The sequence below is a fragment of the Euprymna scolopes genome, chromosome 11 (assembly GCF_053919585.1).
Source record: "Euprymna scolopes isolate OS-2025 chromosome 11, ASM5391958v1, whole genome shotgun sequence".
Taxonomy (NCBI): domain Eukaryota; kingdom Metazoa; phylum Mollusca; class Cephalopoda; order Sepiida; family Sepiolidae; genus Euprymna; species Euprymna scolopes.
Window position 1 is genome coordinate 100,905,734 of NC_136492.1, and position 21,596 is coordinate 100,927,329.

The following is a 21,596-nucleotide window of genomic DNA, read 5'->3' on the forward strand; positions in this document are numbered from 1 at the left end:
ATTTAATCTGAAAAGGAAACACTAGATAAGTGGATAGTCCTTAATCCGGAGTTTCGAAGAAATACTTTCCTTCTCATCAGAGGGTAGGAATTAGCAATGCGGGATCGGATTTTGCATGCAAAAGTATTTGATGAAACAACAAGTAAGTCTTACTTGATAACAAAAAAAGTGAAGCAGAGGGAATATGGTGAAGAAAAAGGTGATTACACATGAATGGATAGTCTGGTGGAAGATAAGATATTTTACTTTATATATATATATATATATATATATATATATAAACGTTTATATCTTTTCTGTATTTATTTCCTGTTTGTTGACGTGTAAGAATACAAAAAGTCTTTAAAAAACAAAAACAAAAAAAAAAGTTTCTTTCAAAAGCACATAATTTTCAACAAATCCTTCAGTCTTCAGTGTGAATGATGGAAATATACATATATATCTACATACATACATACATACATACATACACACACATATATATATATATATATATATATATATATATATATATATATATAGCATTCATTCTCATGAGTGGAATGAGCTGCTTTAAGAGGGACGAGGTGGAGAGGACAAGCAGTTGAGGTTTAACAGTTAAGAGAAAACATCAGAACTGAAATTTGTTGTGAATTGTAGTGTTGATAAAAAGGAGTTCCATCAGTTTTCATTTTGGAGTTACACTTTTCAATGTAAATAGACTTTCAAAATAATATTTTGTGATGATGGTATAAAGAATGGATGATATGGATAATATTGGGTAAGGAAAGGGAAGGTTTTGTTTAGTGGCACATCAACCCTATAGGTCATTCCATGCCATAAAATGTGAAGAGAATATTCTTCATTTGAGGCTTTAAGTAATAGATTGTTTTTGATTAAGATTTAGTATTTCTAAGTCAGTCTCTTTCTAAGTTTTTTTTTTCTTTTCAAATACGTTCCAAAAGTTTAATTTTTCTTAAATCGAATATTTTATAAGGTTTTTCAAATATTGCTTTAAGATTTTGTTTCTTGAAATATTTCACACGAATATTTTCATATTTTTTGCATTCCATTAATACGTGTTTAATGATTAGTGGATGTTGAGGGATACTTTCTCCTTTCAGAAGGTATTCATGTGTTAGTCTTGAAGGAGACATTCGAATTCTGGTGAATATAGTGTCTAATTTTCGTATTGGTATTATGGTCCTATCTTGTCCAGCATTCGGTTGTATTTCTCTAAGTTTGTTGTTTAGTTGTTCGTTCCATAGATATTGCCATTTGATTTTTATGTAGGAGTTTATTTTGTTTTTTCTATCTGTGTATGGTATTTTTATGTTTGATGGAGTCAGGTTTGTTGCATCCTTAGCCAGTTTGTCAGCTTCTGAATTTCCTTTTATGCCGACATTACTCGGTATCCATGCTAATATTGTTTTATTTTCCTTTACTTGATGTTGGTATATTTCCATAATTTCCAGGATGTACGGATGGTTTATGTCCCTTTCTTTCAATGCCATTAAGCCGGACATGGAGTCACTGAAGATAAGGAATTTATTCTCGCTAGACTCTCGGACTAGTTCTAGAGCCATCTTAATAACCTGTAACTCTGCAGTGTATGTAGAGGCACAGTCCGGTAATCGGACTTGCTTGTGTGTATTATGCATTTTTGCTGCTGCTCCTACTCTTCAGTTATTTTTGAGCCATCTGTATAGATGGTTTTGTATGTGGAGTATTTATCCCTAAGTTCTAGGAATTTGTTTTGATAGGTTTGGTAGTTGATCTGTTTTTTAGCTGTTTTAATAGTCATGTCAATATATGGTTTTGTGATTGTCCATGGTGGAGTATTATTAATTGTGTAAGTTTGTATGTTTTTTGGTTCTTCGTATCCTTCTGTAATAGCCTTTTTAAGGCGATATCTCAGAGGTTTAACAGCTGTAGGTTTGCTGGTATAGAAATGTTCATACATCGATGTATATACTTTTTCATGAGCAGGATTTTCTGGTAGACTTTTAAGTTTCAGTGTATATTGGAGCGAGAATTTTTCCCATCTCAGGTGGAGAGGGAGTTCATTAGCTTCTGTGTGCAGGCTTTGAATAGGTGATGTTCAGACGGCTCCTAAACAGAGTCTGAGTGCTTGGTTTTTTATGGGCTTGAGTTTCTCTAGATATGATTTCCTTGCAGAGTTATATATAATGCAACCATAGTCAAACTTAGGTCTAATGAGTGCTCTATACCGTAGGAGCATGGTTTCCCTGTCTGCTCCCCAGTTTGTGTGTGATATTATCTTTAGTATGTTTAATGCTTTTTGGCATTTTTTTTGAGTGCTTCTATATGTTGCTTGAAGTTAAATTTGTTGTCCAGGATCATCCCCAGGTATTTGGTTTGCTGTGCCATTGGTATTGCGTTGTTATTAATTTTTAATTGTGGGTTATGATGATATCCTTTTTTTTTCAAAAGTGCATGCAAACTGTTTTGGTTTTTGAGAAGATAAACCGATTTTCATCAGCCCATTTCTCTATTTTGTTAAGGCATTCCTGTAATTTTTTTTTCTATTAACATATTAGGGGATGAATAGGCGATTAAAAAGTCGTCTACAAAGAGGGATTTATCAATGTTTGTGGTCACTACTTTACCAATACTATTGATTTTCAGCAGGAAGAGTGTAACAGATATTATACTGCCCTGGGGTACTCCCATCTCCTGTTCATACACTTCAGATTTTTCTCCTCCGAGGTGCACCCTAAAAGAATGATTCTTAAGGCAATTTTGTATGAATATTGGCATTCTTCCTCTGATTACCAGGTTGTGCAGGTCCCTCATGATGCCGTATTTCCATGTCGTGTCGTATGCTTTTACTAAATCACAAAATACTGCCACCACATGGTGGTTTCTCCTAAGTCCATCTCTTATGTAAAATTACATCCTAACCAACTGATCCATTGTGCTCGTTTTTTTCCTGTAACCACATTGATGTTTGTCTAATATCTTGTTTTTTTCTAATATCCATACGAGGCGATAGTTTACCAGTCTCTCCATGGTCTTGCAGATACAGCTAGTTAGAGAGATGGGGCGGTAATTTGTTGGATTCGAGGGGTCTTAGTCAGGTTTTGGGAATGGTATGATTGTGGACTCTCGCCAAACGTTAGGTAAGTAACCCAAGAGCCAGATATTATTAAATATGTTTAAAAGAGTATTTAATGAAGTTTCTGGTAGTTGTTTCAATATCCAGAACGCTTTTAAGTTCGGATATTGTGAATGGTAGATATTTTTTTGTGTTGTTTGAGGTGAAATTCAGTTTTCCTTTTTCTGCTTCTATTTTGTAGTTTTGGAATGTTAAGCTGTGGTGTTTGGATGAGGAGTTTTTATTTAGTTGTTCAGCAAGTAAGTTTGCCATGTTCTTTTTTTCAGTGCATTTTCCACTATCAGGGTTTTTTAGGTGTATAGTGGGGTATTGGATTTGTTTCCCATTTATTTTCCTCACCATGTCCCATACTTTCTTGCTAGGTGTTTTATTATTCAGTTTAGATACATAATCTTGCTATATTTTCCGTTTGCCTTTTTTGGTCATTTGTTGTGCTTTTACACAGGCTTGGAGGTAAATTTCTAAATTTTTTGTGGATGGATTTATCTTGAATTTTTTTTAGGTTTTTTTTTCCGTTTCTTGATTGTTTCTTTGCACTCTTTTGTGAACCATGGTTTATGCTTACTGTTTTTCTTTGAAGTTTTGGGGATTGTTTCCTCTCCTATTTTTATTAACCTTTGAGTGAACGTTGCTACTGGGTCGGGTTTCTGAAGTATTTCATTATTTATTTGTGTTTGGCAGAGATTACTGAATGTGGACCAGTCAGCTCTTTAGTTGCCATTTTGGTGCTCCATTTTCTATTGAGGAATTGTTTGTTTTGATGATAATTGGATAGTGGTCACTACCACACTGTTCTTCATGGATATCCCAATTAAAGTCCATGTAAATTGTCAGAGAGCTGAGTGTTAGATCTATGGCGGAGGTTGTTCCTGTAGGTGGATGTAGGTAGGTGTGCTTGCCGTTGTTCAGTATACACATGTCTGTAGTTTCTAGTATGGATTCTATTGTTTTTCCATTGTGGTTTGGTTGTCTGTTTCACCGAAGATATCTGTGTGCATTAAAATCCCCCAGGATTAGGAATAGTGCAGGGAGCTGTTCAATCATTCTGTCTATTTGAGTTTATTCTAGTTTATATTTTGGTTGAATGAAAATCAAACAAATTGTGAGAGTTTGGTGTAAGGTAGCTCTTACTGCAGCGGCTTGAAGTTCTGTGTTTAGGTTGAGTTTTTCATGGGGTATTGTTTTCTTTAACATAATGGTCGTACTGCCTATTGGTCTACAGTCTATATGTGAAAGGTTGATTTTGTTATATGTTTCATAGTCTTTAAGGGAGAGTTTGGAGTTTTCTTTCATTAGTGTTTCCTGTACACATATGATATTTGGGTCATACTCTTTAATTAATTGCTTTAGTTCTTCATAATTTGATTTTAATCCTCTATAGTTCCATTGTAGAGCTGCTATGTTCTGTTTTTTTTTTTTTTATTTTGTTCTGCCATTTTTATTTGTTTGCTTTTGTTCCTCTGATGTTCCATTGTAGTATTCGTTTATGTTTGCCTTAAGTCCTCGGCAGTTCCCTTGGATAATTTGGTGCGTCATGGGTCCGGATCTGGGTCAGCGCCATCAGGAGGTGGAGGGTTATCCTCTGTCTCCATTTTTTCATGTCGGTCAATTCGTTTTTTTGTTTCAGGAATGTCTTTATGACTTCCAGTTTCTTTTCCTGGATGTTGCCGTGGTTTTTCTCTATTTGGGTGTTCGTTTTCATTCTTTTCTTTCTTCGATGGACCATCTTTTTGTCCCGTATTCTGTCTCTTTGGTTTGTCATTGGACTGTTGCGTAGATCTGCTTCGAGACCTTTGTTTAGGCCCATGTTTCTGGAAGGATTTTCCTTTTGGGGATGTCACCTGGGAGGGTCCCTCATTTTGTGTGTGTGTGTTGCTTGCTCTATTTTCATTTTCTGTTTGGCAGAATCTGGCTTTTGGAGAAGTCTTGGTCTTGTGTGATAGTTTGTGCCCAATTCCATCACAAAAGCTTTCAGCTCTTTTAATAGATATCTTAGTTCTGTTATGATGGGTGGGAGTTCATCGGTTTTTATTTCTGAAGGTTTATTGATGATGGGGTCAAACTTTTGGCCTTGATGGGTGTTAGTTATGGTGGTGTTTTTTTTTTTTTGTCATTTCCGAGTATGTCAGAACCACAAGCGTTGACATACATTTTCCTGGCTTCTGGGAAAGAGATATTTTTAGTATATTTTATCTTAGTGATTTGTTTTTCATTTTGCCAGGTCTTGCACCCTCTTGAATTGGCTGAGTGTTCTCCCTTGCAATTGGTGCAGGTTGGTTTTTCTTTGCAGTCTTTTTCTTCATGATCTGTTCCGCTCTTACCACATCTTCCATACACAGGGGTTCGGGTGCATCGATCTTTGTGGTGACCAAACTTTTGACAATTGAAGCATCTGTGTGGTCCTGGGATGCATGTTTCCACCTTGACCATTGTGTACCCAATTTTTATTTCTGGTGGGAGTTTAGTTGAGTTGAAGCTTAATACATGTGTTGGTGTGTATCATTTGGCCATTTCTTTTAATGATCATTCTCTTCACATCTGACACATTTTGCTTTATTAGGTTGGCTTTAATTTCTTCTATGGTGCACTGTGCGAGTTCTTCACACCTCACTACTCCTCTAGAGGTGTTCAGAAATTTGTGTGGGTAAACTTTTATTTTTATCCCATCGAAAGTTGTCTAGTTTAGGAGTCTTTCGGATTGGGCTTCTTTATCCACTTGGACCAATAATGTGCCATTGGTCATTTTTTGTTTTTAACTGAAACAGGTTTGAGGCTTTTCAGAGTATTTTCAATTTTAAATGGTGAAATTTTGGTAAAGGATTCTTTATTTGTAGGTTCTATCACTATATATTTAAGGTAGGTAAGACTAGGGTAATTCCCTTGTTTTTGTATCTGTTTCGCTTGTGGTTCTGATCTGTCATACGAATCAGAGATGTCTGAGACATCACAGTGAGTTCATTTTTTTTTATTATTTTCTCCATATTAATTTTATTTTAATTTGCTGACTCTGGGCTCCACCACCCTCCATGGAGTCCAATTTTTATTGGGAATTTACCAAGGGGAAGTTCCCATTCACCTTGGTTGAGACGGGGATACCTTAGCCAGTATACTCATATTTTGGGAAAGTTTTCTTGCAGCTACTCATCTTTTTGTTCTGGAACATTTGTTTTTATTTTAGACCAAGACAAATCCGATGCGTATGGAATAAGCTTTTGGTTCTCAAGTATGATTGACCCTCAGCCACTGCTTTCAACCATATTTTTGGGTATAATTGTTAGCAGGATTGGTATGGGTTTGGGATGGGAATATTAGTGGTTACTTGCTGGCTTGGTATGGGTTATATATGGTGGGACTTGACATGACCAGCCAATTAATCAGATTGGGCCTCTCTGACCGCCCATCTAGCCCAGTACAAGGCCAAAGTGGAGTGTTGTGCCCAATATCTTTATTTTCCCTATGTATCAGGTGCTCAGCCACCAGGATCCTTTTCCCAGGCATCATAGGTTGCCACCCATGGCCAACAGGTGGCCCCATTGAGGGACTTTTACTCTCTGCAGGGGGGCAGTCGGTGTATTCTAATGCCCCACCGACAGGGTTGGGAAGTAGGGAGGGAAAATGAAAGGAAAGGGGAAGAGGGAGGGGGCTGTTGTTTTTGTTTTTGCAGAACATAATTTTTACAAAAGAGAATCAAAAACAGAAAATCAATGTCAGTGCATTTCGTCTTAGGAAGCCAATGGACAGCCTGATCTGGTAGCACCAGGATAGTATTTCAGATTAGACTGAAATTAGATTAGAGAGATTTCAGATGAGATTGTTACAAGAATTTGAATTTATTGAAAGTTATACTTGCTTGTAACAGTTACTGCCCTGTTCAAGTTGAGCTGACCTTAACCTGAGTAAGTACAGTGTCTCAAGAATCATGGTCAGTTTTTGTCAATGCTGAGCTGAATCAAACAATATGTCTAGCCAATCCCAATTCTAATAATGAAATGAACTTTGTTTTTGCAATGTTGATGCTCATCTCACAACATGAGCAATAACTTGCATTTGCTTTAGAACAACTTGTATTTCATCACCAGTTGACCAAACCAGAACAATGTTTTCTGCATAGAAAAGGCCAAACATTTTCGCATTTTAACAAACTATACATAATCCATATGGATCCAAAGAACTTTGTTGAAGATGTGGTTGACTGCATAGTAATACTGATGTGATATAAAGTCTTTGAAAAAGAAAACAAATTCGAAGAATTACCTCCTTCAGGGACAACAAAGAGTTAACTTATCATATCCATCTGTTTGCAAACCCACACCCTTTCTCTTCTTTCAAAGAAGCAAAGACAGGTCCTGGAAATCTGTTATAACTCAGTGTGAGTGCAGGTAAATTAGATGAGTAAATCTTTTTAAAAGTTTTTTTTTTTAAAGCTGAGTCGCCACCGAGTAATGTCCTATGGATTACATACAGACAAATTGTCTTTTTTTTTTCAGAAAAATCGATTCATATATCAAAGATAGACTGTGATGATTAATAAACATTTCACAAATTTCACTTTATTTTAAGAATTTTAAAAGGCATAATATGGGCAATCACCCATTTGAAAATTCAGTGCTTCTTCGTTAATAGAGTGAAAATTATAATATTGAATTTCAATGAAAACCAATGATTAGCATCAACTTAAATTGTTGTGTCAAAATTAGTAACATATTCAAAAATTATGAAAAATGATAAAGTAGAAAATTTATTATTAATGAAAATAGCTTTCGAAATAAATTGCTCATTATACTTAAATAAACAACAACAAAGTCAGGGGAAGTTATTGCCATTTTTCTTGTTATAATTAATGACGGATATCAATGATCGTGGAATCATGACGTACAGGTTTCATGTAATAATGCAATAATATTTAACTAATTGTGACATGATAATTAGTTGAAATTGACATCAAAAGAAGCTACCATCAGTTTTTAACAAAAATTCATGTTTTCAACTTTCGATTTTCACCAAAGAAGCAACAAAAATTCAAATATTTCAGATTTGATCAATGGTCATTAGACATAAATTTAGCAAAATTTCCTTAATTTCAATTTCTTAAGACTTCTTAATTTTAAATTTTAGATATTTTCTAAACTCAAAATCAGACAATTGATTTTAATCAAAATTGGAGTAAGTGTTCTAGACATAAGGTTTAGTATTATATCTTGATTTTAATTTTGTAAGATAGCATAAAAGTGGTGCAAAAGTTTTCTGTTCAGAGAATTAATTTTACCTGTTCTGGGATGGGAATTCATGGTAAGAAACTTAAACAGTCCAACCTCTTCCACCCCGTTGAATAAATACTATTAAGCTGATAATAATATTCAAAAATAAAAAAAGGGAGATAACTTTAAGTATAATAATATCCTGGGAGATACTATTTATTTCTCTCTCATCATGAGAAATGTGACATCAGGGTCGGAAAACGAGATTGAACTGTCAGCACCTCAAGGAGGGGCACTTTAACCCACAAAAGTGCTTGGAGAGACCCAGTGACATTCCTCAGTAGGGGTGCCTCAGGCGATCAGCAATAAACTAACTCCTGCTCAAAGAATTAAGACAAAGCCTGGGAGGGTGAACCTCCTAGAATTGCACAAGGACCAATCAATAGGGAACAGGTTATTATGGGAATGGTCTAATCGCTGCTGATTTTGATGTTGAGGAAAAACCGTTATGGGGTTTCATAACATCACAGAAAATAATTACCTTATTTAAACGATTAAATCATTAGTCTCAAATAAAAATTCTTAGGTGTGTAGCAGTTAATAGATAATAATAATAATAATAATAATAGATGTCTTCAAGTCCAGCATAAACAAATTCCTGATGAACCGCCCCCTTAAGTAAGACACTTTATCAAATCTCCAATATTAACAATTACTACAATACTATCCCATTGATTACTGTACACGCAATAACCCTTATCCCTGAGTGGCTTCAGGGCCTTGATAAGTGGTGACCTCCATGTAAAAAAAGAAAAAAAAAAAAAGAAAAAAGAAAACTGGGTGCTTATTTAGAATTCAACCTATTTAAAAAAATAAAAATAAAAATAAAGATACAGAAAAATATTTTAAAAACTTTATGATATATGTACCCATCACGGAACAAAGATGTAATATTCCAAAAATCATCTAAATTGATCAAGTAGTTTATTTTATGTAGAAAATGGAGGGGGTTGCTCAGCAGCCTTAGTATACCATCTTTCTCCACTTAGGCAATGCCGAGTAGCCATAGCCTGAGGCTATTCTCTATTTCTACAAATTTATTATTAGACCATGTATGGAATATTGTTATATTTGGGCTGGTGAATCTCTGTCCTATTTGAGGGTTATTAATAGAGTGCAGAAACATATCTGTAATTTAATTACATCCATCCTTTTTTCTTGGTGTTGTTTCTCTCACAGATGTGATGTTAGTCTTTTCTATAAAATATAAATACTATTATAGTATGTGGTGTTCTTCAGAATTGTCTGATCTATTCCCTGCTTTGTTTGTTTCAGCTCATTTGAGTTGTTGATCTAGTGGTCTCCATTAATTTGCTTTTTTGATACTTCATTGTAATATAGCTTCCTATTCCAATAACTTCTTTCCAAGAAATTCAGATTCGTTGAATTCCCTTCCTGCTGACTGTTTTTCTCTATATTTTCAAAATAAGGTCACCAGGCATCTCTTGTCTTTGTAATAATCATCCTTTGTTATTTTGTTAACTCCTTACATGAAGTGGCTCCGTGCATTGTCTGGAGCAATTTCCATGATATATATATATATATATATATATATATATATATATATATATAGCCAGTAGAGTTTAGTTTCCTAGAAGTACATCCAATGAAAATACATGTGTCTACCAAAGCATACATGTTTCTGTAATCACTCGCGTTGGGGGATTATGTCTTCAGGCCAAGAATTATCGTCGAGAACTGATATTTCAAACAAAAACATTTTCTTATTTTGTTTACAAAGTTAGAATGTAACATGGATGGGTGTTATGAGCGGGGAGAGGACAAGTAAGGACTTTGAAGATAATAAACATCTTTTTTATTTCCCTTTTTTTTTCTTTATATTCCCTTTTTAAGTTTATCTATCCTATCTTTTGGTTTTATGGCATAAGGTACTTGAGAATTTAGTATTTTTGTCTTGCGGTCTGTAAATTAAAAACATTTCTTATGGGCATTGAGTACTGACCGGTGCCGTTCAATCCACGCACACACACACACACTAGAAGCAAACATATGCTTATATCTACACTCAGGAGCGGATATATACTGTTCGTTGTATTTTACTTACACACATGCACTGAAAACAGGCCATAACTATATCGACACAAGAATAAAATTAAAATAAATAAATAAAATAAAAATAAAATAAATAATAAATAAACAAACAAACAAAAAATAAAAATAAAACCCCGAAAGTTATCACACTCCTCACGCATACATATATATAAATACACGTATATACACCCACACCTTGATACACTCGCGCATATATACACATACACATACATAAACATATAATGCTCACATACAGTTATAACATGTTTACATCTATACCTACATACGCAGCTATATCAATGCACACACCTGGATACTATACATCATAACTGTTATTATATCAAAACTAATATTAATCCCACTAACAATCCTAATAATATAATATTTATAATATTGATAATACTAATGACACCACTAATATCAATAATAATAACAATAATAAGACTGTCGAGTGGGAACCCCAAAACCTGTGGACACTAAACCGGACACACGTCCCAACAAAACACAGATATACAATATATAAAATATATATAAAAACACACACACATACACACACGCACACCAGTATACACAGAACACATACACACACAGTCAGACCATCAGCAGGCACAGACACACATCCCCATCCACACGTATCCCCAAATCTTCACAGACGTATACGAGACACATACATATAGACACCAACATAGACTCATGCATATACTCACATACATACACACGCATGGATAACACAGATACCCGCTCTTCTCAACACATAAAAACACAGCAATACATGCACAAATGCAAAAACCTTTTTTAATAATAATAATAAGGTGCCCTTTTACTTCAGTTGTGTGCTAACCCCTTTATATATGAAACAGCGTACCACTCCAGTTCCCACGGGCATATATACATACACAACATACATGTATATATACCCAGACACCCATACATTCTTGTAATATACACTATTACAATCTATTTTAATAGTTCAGAGATATATATATATATATATATATATACATACATACACACACATATATATACACATATATTACATACACATGCATACAGATACATACATAAATACACTTATACATACATATTTACACAAAATGCAGACATATAAATATATATATGTACACTGCCACCAGATGATACATCTAAAATAGAAATGAACTCATTCACTACATAATTCACTTTTCTATCAAACCCCACACGCAAAGTTATATTACCCGCCCCCACCCGCTTGTTACTTTTTCACACGTTTTAGGTTTTTTTACTACGTAAAAATTTATACTACGTAAAAATTTATAGTGAATTCAGCTTGAAGTCCATATGTCTATCCTAATATTAAGCAAGCACTCTTTCAAGGGTTACACAGATATACATAAGATATATAACAATATAACAATATATAATAACATATGACAAAAAAAATCAGAGTATTTAGGTTATATAAACGGAGTATAAAGGCTTATATATTGTAGTACTTACCTTCATCTTTATTCATTCCCCCCTATTTCTTTATTTTCTTTTCTCCTCTTTCACTTTTCAATTTTTACTTTTTTTTATCTATCTATCTATTTATTTATTACTATTTTTTTTTCTCCCCACGTATATATACATATACATACAGATCATATACAGATACATGCACACACCCAAATATATCCACATGCATACATTATTAGGAGGTTCAACTAAACAATCTATTACTTGTTTGGTTCATAAATACCTGTATGAAAGTCCTCATTTTTTTTTAATGAGTGATTTTTCTGACAAAGGGAGAAGAAAAAGCTGTATTCTAGGTTGCCAGTATTTTGCATGAACAGTCGACAGAGATGGCGGAAATTTTCTGTTTCTATGTCTATCCTTGTAGCCATGTCACTAGTAAGAATGCTGGAGGTAAACGTTTTATCTGGGCTGACATTATCTGCCTGATAGTCAGGGACCCGAACCTTGGATTAACCACTTAGGAGGCTGTCCTATCAGCAGGTGCAAAGTACTGGGGCTCCTGTATTGCATTTTTTTTTTTTTTTTTTTTTACACGGTGGTCACCACTTATCAAGGCCCGGAAGCCACTCAGGGATAAGGGTTATTGCAAGTACAGTACGTTAGTGTGAAAATTTGATGAAGCGTTTACTTAAGGGGGTGGTTCATTAGGAATTTGTTAACGTTGGACTTGAAGACATCCAAGTTGTAGTCAGGTGGGAAGCAGGCAGATGGAAGAGTTCCACAGGTGTGCAGTTCTAAGAAAGAAGCTTTGTTCATGGAATCCACGTTTTGATTTAGGCACAGATAAAGAGTGGGGGAAATTTTTCACAGTGGATTCAGCTAGATAGGTGTTTTTCGTGAAAGATTGGCGAGGGGGGACTAGAGATTGGAGTTCAGACGAGCATCTGCCATGGAAATAACGATAAAACAAGGATAGGCTCGCAACGTCTCTTCTGTGGGAGAGAGGTTGCAGGGTAGAGAAAAGGACATGCCCCACTAAGCCACGAAGTCTATTTTGTACTCTGTCAAGGCAGGATAGCAGTATACCATCCTTGGACGCACCTGGCTTTTATATAGATAGTAGCTTCTGGTGGGGCCTCTCCATGCCATATTAGTGGGTAATTGTTATGGCTTTACCTTATGTTCCACAAAAAAAAAAATTCTTTGTTACTTTTCTCTCTTAGTTTCCTCTCTCAGTCCTGCTCTAGGCAAGTTTGCCGACCTTGTCCACAAACTCCAAAATTCCATCATGACAAGTTTCAATAAAAAAAAATACACGATTAAACCCGGATCTGAAACTTCCGACATAGACCCCCACTACCATGTCTCCTCCTCCAACATCAGGGGTCTACGTTCTAACCTTCCAGAGGTTGAAGCCCAATTACAGGAGACTAAACCAGACCTTTTATTTTAAGCGAAACCGGAATTGAACAGACTATTTCCATAAACGAGTTCGTAATTAAAGGATACTCTAACTTAACTTCCAAATCTGACCCCCAATATCGCCATAGGCATGGAATATGTGCCTATATTAAAGATGGCTTTCCATGTGGTAGGGACATCTCCAGAGAAGATTCTAACTTATCCTATATGTGCTTCCGGGTTGCACTAGCTCACACTACCACATTTATATTTACTCTCTATCGCCCCCATAACAGTGGAGTTATTATCTTTAAAAGCATATCTGAGAAAATTGACCAAGTTCTATCAGCATATCCTTCAGCTAACATTCACGTATGTGGAGACTTCAATGTTCATTATGTGGAATGGTTAACCCACTCAAACAAGACCGATGATGAGGGGAGGTTCTGTCATGATTTCTCCATTGCTTATGACCTCACTCAGATTGTTCACGAACCCACCCGTGTGCCCGACAATGACGGCCAGTATGCGAGTCTCCTAGACCTTTTTCTCACAACTTGTGCTGAACTATGTTCAGTTTCCGTTCTGTCTCCTCTTGGATCTTCCGACCACTCAGTTGTATCAATTAAGATAACAATGAAATGTAATAAGTCATCAGACGTACCTCTCCATCGTACAGTATATCGATACACTATGGTTGACTGGGATAGTTTCCGTACATTTATATCGGATCTTCCTCTGCGTTCCATGTTTAAAAAGGATGTGTCGTCTATAGTATCAGACCTGACGGAATGGTTAATTGTAGGTTTAGACCATTTCATACCCTCAAAAAAGTTCCAGCAAAAACCTAAAAAAAAACAGCCAGCGATGGTTTTCTCCAGAACATGCTGCTGCTATTGCGTACAGAAATCACTTTTTCCACTGCTTCCAACGTAATAGATGTATGGAAACTAAAGCCGCTTTCAAGACAGCCAGCAACCATTGTAAGAAAGTAATAAAGAATGCAAGAGAATTATATGCTCAGTCCATCAAGTCCAAGGTAGCTGAGCAGCGGCTTGGTTCCCACCAGTTTTGGCAAATAGCAAACAGAATCCTGAACAGATTCTTCTATCGATCCAGTAGATATCTCACTGCTGATGCAATTCTCTATCTATATAAGAGCCAGATACGTCCAAGGATGGAATACTGTTGCCACATATGGGCAGGAGCTGCTAGAAAAGGTTGTCCTACCTTGATAGGGTTCAAAATAGACTCTGTGGCCTGGTGGGAGATGTCCTTTTCTCTTCGCTGCAACCTCTATCTTACAGAAGAGATGTTGCAAGTTTGTTTTATCGTTATTTTCATGGAAAGTGTTCGACTGAGCTTCAATCTATGGTCCTCCCTCACCAAACTTTCACAAGAAACACGCGTCTAGCTGAAAAAACTATCAATAATTCCCCCCCCATTCTTTATCTGTGCCTAAACCTAAACATAAATTCCATGATCAAAGCTTCTTTCTTAGAACTGCACACCTGTGGAATTGTCTCCTGCTTTCCAGTCGTCTATAATATGGTTGTCTTCAAGTCCAACGAGAACAAGTTTCTGATGAGCCGTTCCACTTAAGTTAACAAATTTACCGAACTTCCATTACTATCGATTACTATATTGTCCCTTTGACTACTGTAAACTCTTTAACCCTTATCCTTGAGTGGCCTATCGGCCTTGATAAGTGGTGATGCCTATGTAAAAAAAAAAAAAAAAAAAAAAAAAAAAAAGCCTCCGTACATTTTTGAAAAAAAAAAAGCGCCAAACATAAGGACCACCCTCTATCAATTTAAATAAAATAAAAACAAATTTTTTAAAGGTTGATTTTGGATTTACAATTTTTATTATCTCAATAGTCTTATATTCTTTTATACGAATATATGTTTATTATTGGAAACCTGTCATTAAAAAAATCCATTTAAACTTTATATCACGTAATATTTGAATTTAATATCATTTAAAGCTTTTTAAAAATAATTATTTTTTAGAATTGTTTTTTTTTGTTTGTTGTTGTTTAATTCGAATAATTATATTACCGAGAAAAAAAAATATCCAGAAAGTGTTTTTTTTTTTTTTTTTAACATAATATTGAATTTATGTCCAGTTTTATTTACAACTTTGAGGTAAATGAAATAACAGGATTTTATAATATATAAATTACTATTTTTTAATTATTTGATCTTTTCAGCTTTAAAAAAAAAAAAATGTTGAAACTTTTATCAACCCATTTTGCTTAGTTTTCGGACTATGAAATATGGGTGGTGGTGGTAGAATGCCTAAAAAAATACATTTCCGCTAATATATTTAACGAAACCTACTTTTAATATGTAAGTTTATTTAATAATGATTGAATATCGAAAATTTCAGGAAAATATGATTATTTGATTTTTACTAGATTTTTAAAACATGGGTGTGTGAACGGGAACGGCTTAAAAAACGTCACTACATAGGAACGTTGTTTTAAAGAGTCGATAATGTAAACACGATTTTTGTCTCGCATTTTCATTATTTTTGTATGCTGTAAAAATTTTTAAATATTAGCAGTTTATTTGAAGCTTTTTTTATTAAATGGTAAAAAAGTTAAGATGATAATATTAAATTGAATTACAATTACATCGTGTTACATATAAGGGGGGAGTTAAAACCTACTGTACAAGTAAAAAAAAAAAAAAAAAAAGTTTTCTTAATACGTATTTTATTCAAATTAAAACTCAACCTAACGTCTCATATATGGGTTTGTATTACTGTACAGAGATTCGAAAAAGTTGTCAAAAAACAAATATATAACAAATAAATGTTATCAAAGGCAAGATAAGTTACTTTTCTACAAAACTGGATATATTTTTCGTGTTTTTATTCAATGTAACATGTTTATTCAGCTCGAAAAACCATACAGTGTGTACCGATGTATTAGAAGATTCAAGATGGCGTCTGACTCCCTCTTTAACACGGTAAGTTTGGGAAAAGGTGTTATAAATAAAAAACCGGATAAAATACTGTTAAAAACTCGCTCAATATATGTTACCGTGACATAGGTTGACATATATTTGGCGGGTTTTTAATAGTATTTTGTCTAGTTTTTTATTTATAGCACCTTTTCCCAAACTTACCGTGTTAAAGAGGGAGTGAGGTGCCATCTTGAATTTTCCAATACATCGGTAAACACAGTATGTTTTTCGAGCTGAATAAACATGTTACATTGAATAAAAACACGAAAAATATATCCAGTTACGTAGAAAAGTAACTTATCTTGCCTTTGATAACATTTATTTGTTATATATTTGTTTTTTTGACAACTTTTTCGAATCTATGTGTACAGTAATACAAACTCCATTTTTATTGTTGCTGTTTTAAATAAATATAGTTTCGTTTTTGTGTCTTGACTCCGTTCCGTTACGTATTCACTTTCGGTAGCTTGATTTTTCTGAGCACTGGTCTTGGACATTACCCTGAAAGTAGGCACCGCCAAAAATGGCCAAAAAATCAAGTTGTTATTTTTTTAAAACGAAATTATATTTATTAAAATCCATTATTTCTGAGTAACTTTTTTCCAGAAAGATAAAACCCTGAATTTTATCATATAGAAAACAGAATAATGTAAAACTTTTTCTACTATTTTTAATTAAATTTTAAATGTTAAATTTTCCCAAAAAGTTAACAATTGACATTTTTTGTCTTGCACAAAAAACGTACATAAATATTAAAAAAAAAAAAAAAAAAAAAAAAAAAAAAGGTTTTTGAAATAATTTATTTATTTGTTGTCTAACTAAGATTTAGGATGATTTTCTAAGAAAATATGCAAAAATAAGTACCTGGATTTCAAATAATTCCACTTATTCATATAGGCAACCAGTTATTTCGCGCCAATCTAGAGTCTAGATCGACAATGTTCACGTTTGTATTTGATAAAAAGCAAACTATGGAAGACCAAACAGGCCAAAAAAAACTTATTTTTCAGTGACGAAAATTTCAATGTATTATTAAGCTGAGGCTGGCCAGTACCAGATGGGTGACCATTTGTATGAGTTTGGTTTTTAATGTGTATGTGTGTGGGGGACAATTTAAAGCAGAATAAAAAAAAATTATTTCAGCGCGTTTGGTCCACCGTAGTCGAAAGGCAGCAAACGTTTTCAAACGGGATCGAAAAAAAAAAATGCTATTTTTAACACAAAGGGCACAATATTTATCGAATTTTTTTTTGTATCGATTCTTCAAAGCATGCCCTGTTTAATAATGGTCATGCATTATTCGGCTCGCTAAAAAAAAAATAATTTATTTATCAAAGATTTTAAAATGGATTTTTTCGTATAAATATTAAAAAAAAAAAAAAAAAAAAAAATTTTTTTGCTTAACTTAAATTAATTATTTTACTTAACATATTCACCGAATTTCACTCAAAAGCGGGATAATTAAACACAATCGAAGTTCTGATATTCACTATTCAGACGTTAAAATAAGGTGTGCAAACAATTTTTTTTTTTTTTTTAATCTATAATTCTGTCCCTTACAACAACACAATATGTTGTGTTCAGTTTCAGATGATTATTTTAAGCATATTTGTTCCCACTTCAAAACAAGGGGGGGGGTTGTAAGCAAATATATATATATATATATATATATATATATCGTTTATGAAAAATAAGTACACTGTTATAAAGTTCATTCTTCGCTGAAAATTTCGTATTGATCGGATAATTACCTGATTTTTGGTAGATTTTTAAAAAGACGGTCCGTCAAAAAGTACTGACCTGCCTGTAAAAACGTCGTCATTTAAAAAGAAAATGCTATTTAAAAGAAAAAGTCGATAACGTGATAAAAAACAAAGGCGATAAAAGTGAGATATTAATGTGTAGTAATTTCTTTTATTTCAATATTCATAACAGTAAAACAGTAAAAAAAAAAAAAAAAAAAAAAAGACGATAAAAGTGATAAAAATGAGATATTATTAATGTGTAGTAATTTCTAAAACATGTCCTTTGCTCGTGCGTAGGGAGAAGTCAGTGTTTTTTTTATGGTGTTCGGCAGGGAACTCAAATCGCGACCAGTACCATCAAGTCTTTAAACGATGATAATCTCAGAGAAAATAACTAAATAAATTTTTTTTTTTTTTTTTTTTTTTAAATGAAAAGGAAATCATACAGGTAGGGGGAAATCTCGGTATTATTATACAAACACCGTGTTAGGGTTAGGGTTAGGGTTTAGGGTTAGGGTTAGGGTTTAGGGTTAGGGTTAGGGTTGGGGTTGGGGTTAGGGTTAGTGTTAGGGTTAGGGTTAATTCGCTGTCACGGTGTTTGTATAGTTTTACCGAAATCTCGTTCAGTTTCGCCATTTTTTATTGTGGAAAGTCATTTTTTTTTTCTTCGAAATAAAAATGAGATTTAAAAATAAAATAAAAATTCCCTTTAACTTTTGGCATTTTAAAATATTTTGATTAATTCTGGCTTAAAATAGATATTCAAAATATAATTTTAAAAAGAATGGTGTAGATTTAATAAATAAATAACAATTTTGCATTTAATTCATGTGAAACTGGTTCGTTTAACTAGAATTTCCACTTTCAATAATGAAAGTGGGGAATTTTTCTGAACTTTTTACATAAAAACAAATATTTCCAAGGAGGGGGGGAGGGGGGCTCTTCATTATAAACTAAAAACAAGGACAAAAGATATTTCGGTAAATATGAAGAACGACGCTGGGCTGGGGCAGTGGGACAACTTTGTAAAAATTAACGGTACTAGTGCAAGTGCAGTGCCACTGCACTGCAGTTGCAGTGGCACTCACTGCACACTGCCCCAGCGTCGTTCTCCATATTTCATGCACTGCAGTGAGTGCACTTATTGATCCGTGCTGAAATAATAACGTTATTATTTTAAAAGCCATTCTTAACATGGGGAGGGGGAGAGTGTTTTGTACCTATTCTGTACTTTAACCTTACAATTGTATAAAAAAAAAACATCATAAAACTTTAATGAAACTTGGAAATACGATTAAAAAAAAATAGCGCGGATCACTAAGTGCAGAAGCACCTTTTAAACTAACGCATTTCAGGTGAAAACATTATGTACTGATGTAGCCATGTCGAAATCAAGAATTCGAAAAATAATCCAGTAGAAAATGTGCTAAATGTATTTTTAACAAACAAAAAGTTCGGGTTTGTATTGTACACATAGATTCGAAAAAGTTGTCAAAAAAACAAATATATAACAAATAAATGTTATCAAAGGCAAGATAAGTTACTTTTCTACAAAACTGGATATATTTTCCGTGTTTTTATTCAATGTAACATGTTTATTCAGCTCGAAAAACAGTGTATACCGATGTATTGGAAAATTCAAGATGGCACCTCACCTACCTCACTCCCTCTTTAACACGGTAAGTTTGGGAAAAGGTGCTATAAATATAAAACTAGACAAAATACTGTTAGAAACTTGCTCAATATATGTTACCGTGACATAGGTTGACATATTCGGTGTTTTTTTAGTAGTATTTTGTCTAGTTTATTATTCATAACACCTTTTCCCAAACTTACCGTGTTAAAGAGAGAGTCGGGCGCCATTTTGAATCTTCCAATACATCGGTAAACACAGTATGTTTTTCGAGCTGAATAAACATGTTACATTGAATAAAAACACGAAAAATATATCCAGTTTGGTAGAAAAGTAACTTATCTTGCCTTTGATAACATTTATTTGTTATATATTTGTTTTTTTGACAACTTTTTCGAATCTCTGTACAGTAATACAAACCCGTAATTATTTTTCTATTAGATAATTTTTTTTTCTTGTAATTTTTGGAATTTATATTACGTAATATTTCCACTCGAAAGCATCAGCATCACTACTCTGTACATACATACACACACACACACCATCCGTAATTATTATCGGAAAAGCAAATGAGTACTTACCTTTCACTGTCATTTTTTGGGTAAGAAACCCAAATACGTTTTTAGAACACTTTATTTTCGGTTTCTTGTCTATACTAATAAATGTTATATATGAACAAGACAATAATACTTAGCTTTGGCCTATAAACTTCAATTTGCTTCAATTTAAAGACTTCATTCAAAAATCACTTTCGAAATTCCATTGGGAGCTTAAATAAGAAAATCGAAAATAATTTCTGTCGTGATTTAAAGTTTGTCGTCTTAAGCAAAAGAAAACAATATTTATCTGGAGAGTCATTCGCATACAATCGAATTAAAATCAAAATCTACTTGCGGAAAGTTTGGCTTTTTTCTTCTGATTAAATTGTTCTTTGTAACGAATAAAATGTTTTGTTTCTAAAAGTGACAGAAATAAATGAAAATAAATAGTTTTTACCTTCAAAATTCGGCGTTCTTTTGTTTTCGATTGTAGAGATGGGTTTTCACTTAAGGTATAAGAATTCGATGTTTTATTGGGAAAGAGTATGGTAGATTTAATGAATGATCATCAAACTGGCGCAGTTTTATATTGTACGCTAAAATTCTGCGAATTTTATTCACGTGAAATTGCGTCATTTTTCCTGGAATTTTCACTTTCATTACATGCGAAAATGCGGTACTTTTTTCTGAAATGGAAAACAAATTCTATTTACAAGGGCGATAACTCTAAATAACAAAACTTTTAAACTATAAAGCAATAATGTACGCACTCTATTTTACAATCCACAGAGGCACGAAAAATTTTGTCAACAAAACAAATATATAACAAATAAATGTTATCAAAGGCAAGATAAGTTACTTTTCTACCTATCTGAATAAGTTTTTAGGGTAAATATCCAGATACGCTACTATAGAACACTGACCACTCTAATTTGTTTTGTTTTTTTATAGGTAATTGAGATCGCTGACAACGAATCTGATAGTCAAACTTGGGGCAAATTTACCGTTTGCATGGTATTAATCCCCGAACTCACGAATAACTTTCCACCATTTTGCAGCTACCGTTTACGCTACGTGCGTGCGCTGCCGCTGCAGCATGAACGACGGCTTGCTTCACCTAGCAAACTGCCTTCTCACATGGCGTACCAATCAAAAAATTACGGACTGACATTTTTTTAATGACTTACAGTTAAAGAAAAGTACAACAAATTGGGGGGGGGGGGCTTTTTTTTTTTTTTTATCTCGCGTAGTTTTTAATGTGGTTTACAAAAACATAAGCACCAAGCATCTTTGTTTTTCATTCTTTTTTTTGCGGGAGGGGGATTCAATTATAGAACTTATGTGGCTTAATAGGTGCTTTTGCAGTTTAGTTAAACGTTTTTCCGTAAGTAACGCACCGATATTTACCAATTAGAACACCATTTAACATTTTCCGAAGATT

The 21,596-nt window shown here is 33.8% G+C and overlaps 1 protein-coding gene across 1 annotated transcript in view; it reads right to left on the reverse strand.

The window, feature by feature from the left end:
• LOC145288001 (NFX1-type zinc finger-containing protein 1-like) overlaps positions 1 to 21,281 on the reverse strand; it is a 43,901-nt gene extending 22,620 nt beyond the window's left edge. Inside the window, exon 1 of the mRNA XM_080135999.1 lies at positions 20,613 to 21,281. The gene's annotated coding sequence lies outside the window, so the exon portion shown is untranslated. The remainder of the gene's footprint in view (positions 1 to 20,612) is intronic.
• Positions 21,282 to 21,596: the final 315 nt, after the last annotated feature.